Below are 13,375 nucleotides of genomic sequence, written 5' to 3'. Positions count from 1 at the left end.
TCTGCTGTGATTTAACGCTGTTCTGGTGGAATTAACCAATTTAATTATAAAAGAGAAAGGAAGAAGGGGTCTAAGATTGGAAAAGAGGCAGTAAAATCATTATCTGCATATGCTGTGGCTGCAAATCTGAGCGAATCAGTTGAACAACTACTGCAGGCAATTAGAGAATTCCATAAGGTAATTAACAAAAGTCATATGCAGAAATCAATAGCCTTCTAAATGACAGCCAGTAAAAAGATACCCCATTTTTAGCAGCAACAAAAACATGAAACATCTAGATGATAAACTGGATGAGAAACATGCAACATCTATGAAGAAAAAATTTTAAACACTACTAAGGAACCGAGAAGGACAGGAACATCTGGAACTTTCTACCTTGTCCTTAAACAGGAAGTCACTATCAAGAAAGACAGTAATTCTTCCCAAATTAATCTATAAACCTGATACGGTGTCAAAAAATACCACGAGGAAGTTAATTCTGAAGTTCACATGGGAAAATAAAAAGGAAAGAATATCCACAGAAATGATGCAAAAAGCAGTAAGAAAAGACTAGCCTGCTTGGTAACAGAAATATTATAAAGTTCCAGAAATTAGATCAGTATGCACACTGGTTACATGCATAACACGTAAGATCAATAGAAAATACATAAACTCAAATACATACTGAATTCAGCACATGATAATGGGAGAAGAGACTTTCAGTAACTGGGTGGCCACCTGGAAAACGTCAAATTAGATCCCTAGTTCATGTCCTACACTAAAATAAATTCCAGAGTGACCAAAGATTTCAATGTAAAACCTGAAAACAACAACAACAACAAAAAACACTACAAAGAACTTTGAAAATATGAGGCTAAGTAGAAGCAGCAAGTCATATAAGACTGCATATTAAATAACTCCACTTACATGAAGTGTCCAGAATGGGCAAATCCATAAAGAAAGCAGATTAGTGGTTCCTGGAGGCTGGGGAGTGGCGGGGGTTGGAAGTGATGGCTAATGGATATGGGGTTTCTTTTGGGGGTGATGAAAATGTTCTGAAATTAGATTGTGGTGATGGTTGCCCAACTCTATAAATGCATTAAAACCATGAAATAGTACACATTAAAAGAGTGGATTTTATGGTATGTGGATTCTATCTCAATAAAGCTTTGATTTAAGCAATACTAAAGTAAAACTATGAGACCATTTTTTATATAACGTTTGACTGCAGAAGGCCTGTGTCTATCAAAGAGTGAAAAGTCAGGGGGAAAAATCTGGTAAGACTACATAATTGTAAAAACAACTCCTGCATAGAAAAAAATGGGTCAAAAAACAAATGGGAAAATAAAAAAAGCACAAGACAAAAGGACAAGTTTTCTTGAGCAAGTGAGTGCTCCTAAAAATCAATTAGCTGGAGAGACCCAAAACCCAGTAAAACACAGGCAAAGAATGAATGTCAACATACATTTCTTAGAAAAGCAAATAAGAATGGCTCTTAAACATGTGACAACATATTCAATCATCACTGTAATGAGAGAACTCACATTAAAGCTACTAAAAGATAGTATTTTTTCACCTCTTCGATTGGCAGAGACCACGAAGTTTAATAACGCTGTCTGCGGAGAAAAGGCACACTCACGCAGTGCTAGTAGGAGCATACATTAGTGGAGATGCCAAATTGGAGGGCAATTTGGCAAGGTTTACCAAAATTAAAACTGCACATTCCTTTTGATCCAACAATTCCACTTGAGTAATTTCTCCTCCAGAGAGTCTTGCTGACATATAAAATGCTATTTATAGAAAGCAATTCACCCAAGCATTGTTCATAGTAGCAAAGAATTGGAAACAACCGAAAAGTCCATCGTGTGGGACTGAACAGAGGGTGGCAAAACCAGACCATGGAATACTCTTTAGATACTATAAAGTATACACAATATACACTCTATGTTCTGACAGTTCTGACAAAAAGATGGTTAGGTTAAATGAAATAAATAAATAAATAAATAAATAAATAAATAAATAAATAAATGGCAAAAAGTAGAACAGTTTGTATGGTGTACACATTATGGGTTTTTAAAAACATATTTCTGCTTATATAGCTTTAAAACTAATCCTGAAAGGTATTTCAGGGTAAAGTAATGGTAAGAAAAGAAAACAGTAATGGTGCTCACCTCTAGGAGTGAATTCAGATGACTTGGGAACAGAAATAAGACACTTCTTTTTCCTCAGACATCTATCGGGCACCCTTTATACTCCCACTGATTTAAAACAAATTAGTGGATTCTTTTAGTTAAAGAAAACGAGTTGAGCACTGGGTGTTATTCTATATGTTGGCAAATTGAACACCAAGAAAAAATAAATTTATAAAAAAAAAAAGAAAACGAGTATGGCAAGGACACTGAAACATGACATGAACAAAATACGGGATCTAATTTTTGAGAGGTGTGAGGGTTATTTTTAATATGGTTATATTTAAGAAAAAAAATAATAATTAAAGAAAAACCCTCACAAATGACCGTCCAGGAGATTGAGTCAACTTTTGCAAAACAGACTCATTCAATGAAGCTTCCTACCGTGGGGCTTTGGTAAGACTGTCCTCCCTCCACGCGCCCCTACACCCCCAGACTGGGCAAGACCACCCTTCAAGACCAGGTAGGTAATCCATCTTCACAATCCATTCGAATTCAGCCAATGCAACAGTTGGACGTGTCCCAACTAAGGAGGTTTGTTTAGATTTATCCTCAGGGCACAAAAAGACCAATTTTGCCTATTTCTACTTACCTGAATTATTAAGTCCCTCATTGGCTATCAGTTAAATTTAGAACAAAAGAGCTGTAAAAATGTCCTGATAAACACTGTGGTCAATTCATCAGACATTCCCTTAATGTGCTTGTTCTAAGGGGGTGGGGAGCGGAGGGGTGGAGATAGGAGGATGGAAACCAACCTGTCCCCACCTGGCTTCTCTCCAATTCCTCTCTGAAGGAGCCCTGGGCGCTCATGCAGAACGGACCAGTTAGCAGAGGCAGGTCAGCAAAAGTAAAAGGTCTCAGACTCCAACAAAACTTCATTTTAACCCTCTCACAGAGACTGGAGCAAATCCATTTGTTTGTCACCTCTTCTGTCAAGTGGAAATTTTTGGATTCCCTTGAAGACACACATCTATCATCATAAAAGAGCTGGCAAGGCTTATTCTTCCCCCCCACCCCCCCCCACCCCCCGTATGACCTTGTTAGCCATTCTAGGTCTTTTTTCCATGGTCCACCTGGCAGGCTGGAGGCCAGAGGTGGCCGACATTCATAGGTAATCCGCAACTTTATTTTAGCCCCAAATTTCAACCTCCTCTCCTATGGATGAGAAAAATGACACCTTTGCGTTCCCTTCTCCTGGGTGCACGAAGGAGGGGATGGGAATGAGCAATGAATGTGGCTCGTACATAACTTAGAGGAACTCCTGGAAGCAGAAAATCAAAAGAATTTCAAGAAATATTCTCTCAAACTCAGGCTTCCTATCCAACTGGCTTCTAAAAAGACTCCCCTGAATATCTGGTATGTGACGTATCTGATACTGGAGGTCAGATCCACTGGTACATCTGAGGCCATGGGGTTGGGGCAATGCACAGAACTGAAGAGGAGAGACAGGTGAAGGATTTATGTCTCAATATTTTCAAAAGCAAAAAGTGATTATCATCGCTCTGCAGAAAGCTGGAGAGATGATAAGTTTTGAAGACACTTGGAAGGGAGGGACAGTGGAGGCGGGGGTGGGGAATGCAGGGGACCCCAGGCTGTGCCCAGAGCAGGGAGTCCTAGAGTTTGAGATTTTCAGATTTCCACCAGTATAAAGCTTATTGGCTCAAGCTGATAAACAGACTGTAGGTGTGCAGTACCTGTGGGTCTCGCAGGAAGGAGGTGAGGTTCAGGTGAGGAGACAGAGTGGGTCAGAGAGTTAGGAAGAGCCAGGCTGGACTGGGCACCTCACTCACTCAGAGAGGGAAAGACAGATGCCTGCTCCAAGTCCACGGGCATTCGGTAAGAGATCTTGAACCATGTTTCCTACTTTTCACAACCAAATCAGAGGAAGGCTCATGAACAGAAAGAGAATACTCTGAGAGGTGAACAGGTGCCTGAACAGGTGGGTTAATCTCAGGATGAGGAAGGCAGCAGACAGCACTGTGTTTGAGAGCTAAAGAGGTGTGAGTTCAAATCCCAGCTTCTCTCACTTCTGAGCTGAATAGCTTAGGAACCCATCTAACCCCCAGCCATGGTGTCTGGAAAGTAGGGCCGTCTAAGAAATCCTGTAACTTATACCTGATGCTTAGGAGAGAGTCTGGTGACTGGGGATTAGTAAAAAAAATTAATTGAGGTTCTTATTCTTCTACAACCACCTTCTCAAGGAAAATGATTTTTTAGGACACTGAGATATAGGTAAGAAGAGACAGTAGTGAAGCAAGCAAATGAGAGGGGGGGAAATCATTTACTGTCTTAATTTATAACCGTTTAAAAGTCAGCTACACAGAGGGGCTCCTGGGTGGCTCAGTGGTTGAGTGCCTGCCTTTGGCTCAGGGTGTGATCCCACGGTCCCGGGATCGAGTCCTGCATCGGGCTCCCTGCCGGGAGCCTGCTTCTCCCTCTGCCTGTCTCTGTGTGTCTCTCATGAGTGAGTGAATAAAATCTTTAGAAAAAAAAAAATAGCTACACAGAGAAATGAAAACATGCCGACCCAGAAGCGTATTTGGGAATGTTCACAGCAGCATAATTCGGAATAGCCAAGAAATAGAAACAATTCAAATGGCTATCAACTCACTCACTTGTCACTTGAGTGGACAAGCAAAACGTGGTACGTCCATACAATAGAATAGTATTCAGTCATAGCAAGGAATCACTGCTGATACCCGCTCTTGTGGGGATGGAGGTTGGAAACTTTATGTGAATTGAAAGGAGCCAGATACAAAAGTCCACGTATTGTAGGATTCTGTTTATACGAAATGTCTACAATAGTCAAATCTATATAGAGAGAAAACAGATTGCCAGGAGCTGGGGTTTGTGAAGATTCGGGGTAACATGGGAAGTGACCATTAATGTATATAGGGTTTCTTTTTGGGGTGGTGACAAATGCACAATTCTGGGCAGCACAAATGACAGACTATACATTAAAAAAAAGTTCGCTCTACGCTTCCTGCTTCCCGTCTCCTGAATAAAGAATATTTGTCTTCCCTGGGTGAAAGGTCTTGATGGGTAGAGCGTACCCAATGTAGAATTCCAGCAATTTCTTTAATTGTGAATATCAGAAGATATCGATCCTCTTCCCCTGGAGATGTTGTCGGGTGGGTGCCAGAGAGGTTATTTTGCTTTTTCTTTCTATCTGCTTCTTTCAGTCCTGGCTACTGCATTCGGGTTTCCCCATGAGCACAGTGGTTAAAAATCAATCTTTACTTGATCTTCACAGGCAAAAGCTTTAAAAGTGGACAGGCCTTTTCATACCCAGTTTAAAGCTTATGAAAAAAATACTGGAAGGGGGGGCACTCTGGAACATTGGTTTTAGGCTTTTCCAAATCATGGGGACGGAGTACCTAAAAGCAATGCTTTCTCCAAACTGCTCCTCTTAATAGGCAACATGATTTTCTTTAGGGAACAAACTGCAAGGACAAAGTATTGAAAAACCTCTCCCCATGGCCCATTTGATTTATCTGATAAACATGCCAATCACTGCCTACAAAGCAACCTCCTAATATGACCAGTTCCAGGAAATCAACCTTTTCCACAAAAGTCAACAGTGTTTTTAAGGGAATGCTGAAGTTAAAAAAATCAGAATGCCAGATTATTCATTTGCAATAATAATTAATAATCACAGTGACAAAAAAAAAACAGCAATTATTATTTCTGTACGACTCCAAAAGGTCTCTGGGTAATGCTGGCTGTTGACCACAAAAAAACACTGCCTGTAGTCCTCGAACATTCCAGGAATCAAACACAAAAGCATTTCTCAAAGACTTCCCAAGAAAACCATTTTACTACATGGGGTTAATGTAGTTTCTTTAAATGTCAATAAAGTCTCTTCAAATGTTTCAGTGTCAATGTTCAGGACTGGAGACGCAAAACAAATGATGAAGTGCCATGTTTTATGACAGGTTACTCTGGTCAGTGGCATGTCAGCTGTAAAACATAAACTTCCACTGAGATGAGCACATTCAATGACTGTCAAGTAGCCCACTGGGTTTAATGTTCGTGAAGAGGTGCCAACCCCATTTGGTGTGTATAATCTACAAATGAATCCAAGCACTATCAGTGCTGAAAACTGCATGACTCTAGCTGGCAGGGCATTGGGGGAGGTCTCCAAAAAGAGAGAGAGAGAGAGAGAAAAAAAGGGGGTTTTCATGAATTGGAAGAGCAGATTATATAAGATTTAAGTGGAATAATAACCATAAAGCTTTCATGTATCTCCAGATATCTAGAAAGCTGTACACTCAAGCTGGTCATAAAACAGAAATCCATCAAACTTAATGATTTCTATTCTACATTCAGCATTCATGTTTTTGCATCCAGATATAAGAAGTACGATGCACACTATTCTGCTTTTGTTTGGCTAAGGCTGAAAAATTCAGACGGTACCCTACTTCTTGTGGGGTCTTAAAGAGGTAGCTTCAAGAGTTCTCCATTCATGACTTTGGCTGACCTTTTAGAACTCTGGATTCCCCCCCAAACACTCCCTTGCCTTATTATTGGAGTAACTTGTAGTTACTCTTGAAACATTATAAGCAGTGTACTTACAGGGGAAAAAATATATATAAGTTGCCTTTTATACGTTTTGACAATCAATGCTCAGCAATAACCTGACAGTATTTAATTATAATGCCTGACTTTTCTATAGTACTCCACAGTTCATAAAGGGCTTTCTTTCACACTCACGTAGGCTTCTTTGTATTAAACCACAGCTTTGCAGCTAAGTTTCTGTGAAACCCTTTCAAAGGTATTCATCAATTAGTGATCCGTTACCATATAAAGGCGCCTGAAATCTAGGAGGATAATTTGGGAGAAAGTGATTGTAGAGACTGGGGAGGGCATCTATGAGGACGTCAGAACTGTTCTCACGGTGTTGACAGCAACGAAAAACCAGCAAAAGTTCCAACAAAATACATGAACCTGAACCTAAGAGGAAAATGTCTCTAGCAGAGGCCTCCGGACTGTCTTAAACCAGGAGGGGAGGACCATGAAGCACGACTGCATTTTCACTACACGAGCATCAGAATCTGAGCCTCAAGTGCAAATCAGAGCAACAGCGGAGACCATTTTCTTACCATTGCAGGGGCGCACCCCTACGGGTGAGGGGGGACCCCTCCTCCTTTGTATCCTTTGTAATGCAGCAGCACAGCACCCTGACAATCTGTGACAAGCTTGCACCGTCCTGGGCATCCTATTTCTGCCTCCTAACAGAACAGCATCAGTCCCATTTGTGATCATATCCTGTCAGCAGCTCTGCTAACAGCAGAATTTTTCGCTCTTGTATATGGACAGCAAGTTCCCGAAGGAGGAGCCGCTCTAAGACCAAGGTTCTACCCTTTTTGCTTTACAATATGATGCCAGCAGGAATTGCTCTGTGCCCGCATTAGGCCTATAAACAGATTCGAAATAAACAAGGCTCGTAATCTGCAAATTGGCTCCATGGAGCAAGTAACCGATTCATCAGATATTTGTAAAAGCAAATACAAAAATCCATGAATTATGTCTCTGTGTTGACAAACTATAAACTGCTCAGAACTTTTATGTTAACAAGGCACTTTGCTTTGATGTGTTGCGTTTTCCCCCTTGTATGTGTGGAACACATACACAAAAGAGAATTATAAACTTCGGCGTTCCTTAACCTTTACAAACCAACACAGTAATTATATTGCAAGATATCTGACAACCCGGGGTAATACAAGCAAAGAATTCTTTCTCTCCCCCACTTCCTTTAAATGGTTTTCAATTTTTCTACAATTTACAGACTCCCCGCGCAAAAGGTTTTCATAGCCATGAATCGTACTGAAGATAAATTGGTAGATAAAATAAAATCGCTATTCCAATTCACGAGAATATTTGAGGCACCTCCAAAGGAAATGTTTCTCCAAACATAAAGACAGTATTAAATTTTAAGAGCAAGGCTATCATCAAAATGAATGCAGAAAAGAGTAAACATAAGTTAACTTGACAAGCCCATACTGATAAAGCACAGATAAATGTTATCTCTGGGTTACAAGCCCAGTACAGGGAGTCCTCAATTTATGAATGATCTGTGCACAGAAAGTGCATTTGTAAGTCAGTTGTTTAGAACTCCAATCCCATTTTCTCAGAGAAACGACATTTATAAATAGTGCTTGGTTTTGTCAGAAGGCAAACAAGAGCTATTAAGCCCATAATGTCGACAAATTCTAGTCCTGACAGCTCTCAAGTAAGCTGTCCCTATGTTGAGCAGGGGCAGAAATCAAGAGGAGGTCAGGGAGAGGAAGGTTTCTTCTTCCCCACCTGGAACTTCCCAAGTTGTTTCTGGCATCTGCCTGCCTCTCTTTACAGACTCTATCTTGCCCCAACTTTTATTCCACACCAATCCCCCCATCAAAATACTGCATCCCAACTCATGGAATAGGGCACCAAATAATTTTGTAGAGCTATCCCTCAACCCCCTTCCCAAAACTCCCCTTCTTGTGCTCAGATATCTGACAATCAAAAGCTTCCAGATAGTTCAGTTCAGTAAACACTTGTTTCAGAGTTGGTGGGAGAGAAAATCTTGGGAGACTGGAATGAGGATACAACTGAACCCTGAGTACAGAACGCAGGTAATGAGACATTTGGAAGGACTGGGATAATTTTGGGGATTCCTTTGGAATTTAGTTAACAGGAAAAGGACCCAGGAAGTGGCAGTTCAAAGAACATAAGAAGCAGTTTCCTCACCAACTGGCAGAGATGAAACCCCGGGATGGTGGTGGGGGTGCCATCTCCTGGTGGTGGTATTTAGAAGGTTCCCTGCCTTTCCATGTGGAGCTGCACATGATTGCCTTCCTCTTTTTTCCCCACTGAAGATAACATCAGGGGATGGGTGTTCAGAGGAAGATGGTCTGAAGGACCCAGAGTCCTGACACACTGACTCAGTGGGCTCCTGATTTTCCTAGGACAGAGGTGTGGTGTCCTGCAAATCACTGCGTACTCAACCAGGTATGTCCCCAGGGTGTGGCTGGGATGGAGGTAAAGGCTGACATCAGGCTTTATCAGGCAGAGGCTGGTTAGTGTTCCACAGACCAGAGTCCTTGTCCCCATGGGCATAAAGGTGGGCACATCCCATCTTCCCAGCTGTTAGGTATGTCCGTGTGACTAAATCTGGCCAAGGGCACATGAAAGATTGATGCATGCCTCTTCCATTAGTAAGTCTCCAGTGAGATCTTTCACTCTCTCTCTCTTCCCCCCAACTGCTAGCCAAACTGCTATAGAGGAAACTCCAGGTCTCCTAGGGACCTCACGAATGGCTGAGCCATGAAATGGAAGGACTCTCGGTCTGGGCATCTCCACATGTGGATACCTCCACCCCCAACTGAGATTCCTGAAAGTTAACTCTAATGGGGGGGAGGTACGGGGTTCTTAAAGCACCATCCTTGTTTTCTGTGCCTCCTCCTCTTTGTTGCATCTCAGAAGAAGGTCCTTTATGTTCACCTACCCTGAATAATCTACGAGGTTGGTTTGCCTCTTAAAATGAATGGCCCCACACTGCTGAGATTTTATGATGCTTCTAATTTTTCCACTTCCTTCACTGTGGTCAATATATTTGACACTAAAAGGTCCCCTTATTCCTTTTAATCTACTTGGGGGAACTGGGTAAGTATACTCATTACATCATTAATCTTACTCTCGGTGCCTATCTCAGGGCCTCATCCACAGCATCAAGTGTAGGGCCATTCATCAGTCATTCTTCTCCTTGAGAAGTCTTTTTCCTATTATTTTGCAGATTTCATAATGAGGTTAGAGTCACAAAAGTATGTGCACTGGATAAGAAAACTAGGATCCTATGATTGTTATGACAAATTTCACAGAAGTAATGTCACGTGAACGTTGTTAAAAGAATTCGCTCACTTCATTCTTATTCATTCAGTATACTTTTAATGGCGAAGAGAAGAAGAGAAGATGATGGTGAAGAAGGGAAGAAGTCTGTAACCACGCCCACCTCTTGCTCTGTAAGTATCCCCCTTATTACGTTTTTGAATGTTACAAGGTACGGTACAAATTCTAAATTAAGACAGAACTTAGATTTTGCTCATTCCTAAAACTTGGCTTTCTATCCTTGCTTCTTCCATGGCAGTTTTCTGGCATTCTCCCACCCTCATCCCTTTGTTGCATTTCTGAAAGGTCCACTAGGCTAAATGACCATTCACTTCCTATGTGGCATCCTAAAAAATAAAAGAATTAACCTGTAGAGGGTAGAGGAGCACCTGAGTGACTTAGTTGGTTAAGCCTTGGAGTCTCAGTCTCAGCTCAGGTCATGATCGAGCCCTGCATTGGGCTCCACACTGGGCACGGAGCCTGCTTAAGATCTTCTCTCCCTCTGCCCCAACCCTCCCTACTCATTCTCTCTCTCTCTAAAAAAGAAAGAGAGAGAATTAACCTGTATAATACATTTGTATGAACTCTATGACAAAGAATCGCTGATAGGTTTCTCAGTCTCTATGGGGCTCTGCTGAAGTTTCCAGAGCAGGGATTCTGCTTGCCTTCACCTTGCAACTTTTTGAAAATAAGTCCAAAATGTTTTCCCAAAGTTCAACATATGACTCCCACTTCCACCACCAAAAGAAGAGTGGACACCCGCTGTAGGAAATGCGCTCTACTCAAACCCATCGGGCACTCTGGGAGGGCACTTTGATATGGGCTGACCGGCATATGTAGTTCTGTGGAAAGAACCTTTGGACAAAGTTTATATGGAACCTTTATACAGAACCATTGACTATAATTACAATTTAGAACTGTGTTCCCTAAGAACAAGACTGAAGACCATACAAAGACCATAAAAAGATTCTTTATCCTCCTACTTTGAACATATGTGCTTCCATAGAGGCCCATAGAGGGGACCTTGTGGTCACTTCATAGAGCACCACTGATAATGTCCACGCTGCAATGCCAATGTCATTTCCTTTTACATTCTACACAAAACATCTATTTGTATTATGAAACACACTGCCATTTTAGACCAGGTTTTAAATACACCGTAGGCAGTTCATATTTCATGGAGAGTTCTCATCGTTAAGAAGAGATTTGGAACTTAAGTTTACAGGTTGCAAAGGTGACACAAAATGCTTCATTCTGGACTAGAATCGGCACCACCCCAATTTCACACTTGTAAGAATACCAAGTAATTTCCATTTACAGTTAACCATGAAAGAGGTTAACTTGCTCTTCGGTTTCCTATTCTCAACAAAATGTCTGCTTATTATCTGTTTTTGTCTAAGCATTGATTGATATCAAAAAAGGGGGTAAGAACTCAGTTTTTAAGAAACATAACTTAAAATGTTGATTGTAAGAGGAATGGAAATCTTCACAGACTTTCAAAGACCTTTAAACCGCAAATCCAATTACCACCAGCCACAATCAAATGCGTATGTCCAAGTATGTACAAAGTGAATACACCCACTCTTCTGCCCCTACCTTGCCGGTAATCAAGCCCCAAGACTAATTCTGACTGTGTGGGATCACAGCTCATAAATGCTGATGAGGAGGCTACCAGCTTGTTGCAGAGATAAATACACACACACACACACACACACACACATCCCTTTATAGAGGTCTAAGTAGAAGATTATGAAATAAATGATGAAAACAAAGGAATAAAGGATACAGAAACCCTTTGCTAAGTAGCAGAGAGAAGGGACAAGCTACAGAGAAGAAGAGCACAGCCACATTTGTCCAGAAGAACATTAATGGAGGGTCTGCTCAGTGGGCCCCACTGTATAAAACAAGTTCAAAAGACATAGTGCCTAATGATTGGGAGCTCAAAACTTCAGCACACGAACCTCTTTTTCTATTTCTTCTATAAAGCTCCTTGTGTTTTTATGGTATTTTAACTTTTGTATTTGGAGCTGTTGGGACCCAGAGATCTCGATCTTGGCAGAATTATGATTTAATAGGTTTTTTTGGTGAGTAGACTCTGAACAGTAGGCTAGACATCTTTATTAAGCATAGAGAAACGCCAACTTGAAAAAAATATCCTAACACTGCTCATGGGTGCTGTTAGGAAGAGATAAACCCCCTCAATTCCCTTCCTTCTCTTTATTTGGAGGACAGAGACCACCCACGCCCCCCAGCAGGTGGGTCTGAGCTAGTCATCTATGAAGCCATTCAGTCTAGCTCAAGCCATGGGCTTCTGCCCATGTTTCATAGGCAGACAGTACAGTTACATGTTTTTTCATCCTCCTTCTTTGCCTAGACTACATAATTCCTCAGTGTAGGCACTCAAGTATCTGTTGAATGAATTATTTCAATTATGGACACCCGCATCACCCATCTGTCCTGTGAGCCTGACCCAAGAACTATCTTTGCCTCTTCCTTCTTCATGCCCTACACATCCACCCATCACTAAGTTGTAGAAGTCTACCTCTTCAGATGCTTTTAGATATGCTGCCGCTTCTTTTTCTGACTCCCCACCTCAGGCCTCTCATGACCTCTTGAAAGAACAGGTCTGTTGCTGTTTACTTTTTATTTCATCATCATAAATTTAACTCTGTAATCCAGCTAGACTTGAAGGGGAGTGAGGGAAATATGGATCCACAGAACTGCAGTGAGAACACAAAGATTATAGGACATTTTGAGCAGAGAGCGGGGGGTGATGGGATGCTCTCCTGAGCTACAGAAGGAATGGTTGGGTAGTTAAGATAAAATGCAAGTTAAATTTGTTAGATTCGTCCACAGTCAGCAATGATGATCTTTTGCTGGTCTTGCCATTCCTGGACCCAAAGAGCACCACAGCTTCCACAATATTCACACCCTCTCTCACCTTGCCAAAGACCACACGCTTTCCATCCAACCACTCAGGCTTGGCAGTACAGATGAAAAACCTGGAACCATTTGTCTTGGGTCCAGCATTTAACATGGACAAGATGCCAGGACCCGTGTGCTTCAGGATGAAATTCTCATCAGCAGCTTTCACCCCGCAGATGGACCGGCTGCCAGTGCCATTATGGCGAGTGAAGTCACCACCCCTGGCACAGAAATCCCAGAATAATCCTGTGAAAGCAGGAACCTTTATAACCAAATCCTTTCTCCCCATTGCTCAGGGCAGGAAAATTCTCTGCTGTCTCTGGAACTCTGTCTGCCAACAGCTCAAAGGAGATGCAGCCCAAGGGCTCACTGTCCATTGCAATGTGGGAAAACAGTGGGACTGGCCATTGCTG

The 13,375-nt window shown here is 41.7% G+C and overlaps 1 protein-coding gene and 1 pseudogene across 5 annotated transcripts in view; both read right to left on the bottom strand.

The window, feature by feature from the left end:
- The window catches only part of ATXN1 (ataxin 1), a 402,302-nt gene that overhangs the window by 218,822 nt on the left and 170,105 nt on the right, over positions 1-13,375 (bottom strand). The gene's annotated exons all lie outside the window — the stretch shown is intronic.
- Positions 12,878-13,370, bottom strand: LOC129507463 (peptidyl-prolyl cis-trans isomerase A-like; annotated as a pseudogene).

Source organism: Nyctereutes procyonoides, unplaced genomic scaffold (genome assembly GCF_905146905.1).
Source record: "Nyctereutes procyonoides isolate TBG_1078 unplaced genomic scaffold, NYPRO_anot_genome, whole genome shotgun sequence".
Classification (NCBI taxonomy): domain Eukaryota; kingdom Metazoa; phylum Chordata; class Mammalia; order Carnivora; family Canidae; genus Nyctereutes; species Nyctereutes procyonoides.
The sequence above is the reverse complement of the archived record's forward strand: the minus strand, read 5'-3'. Positions and strand labels throughout refer to the sequence as shown.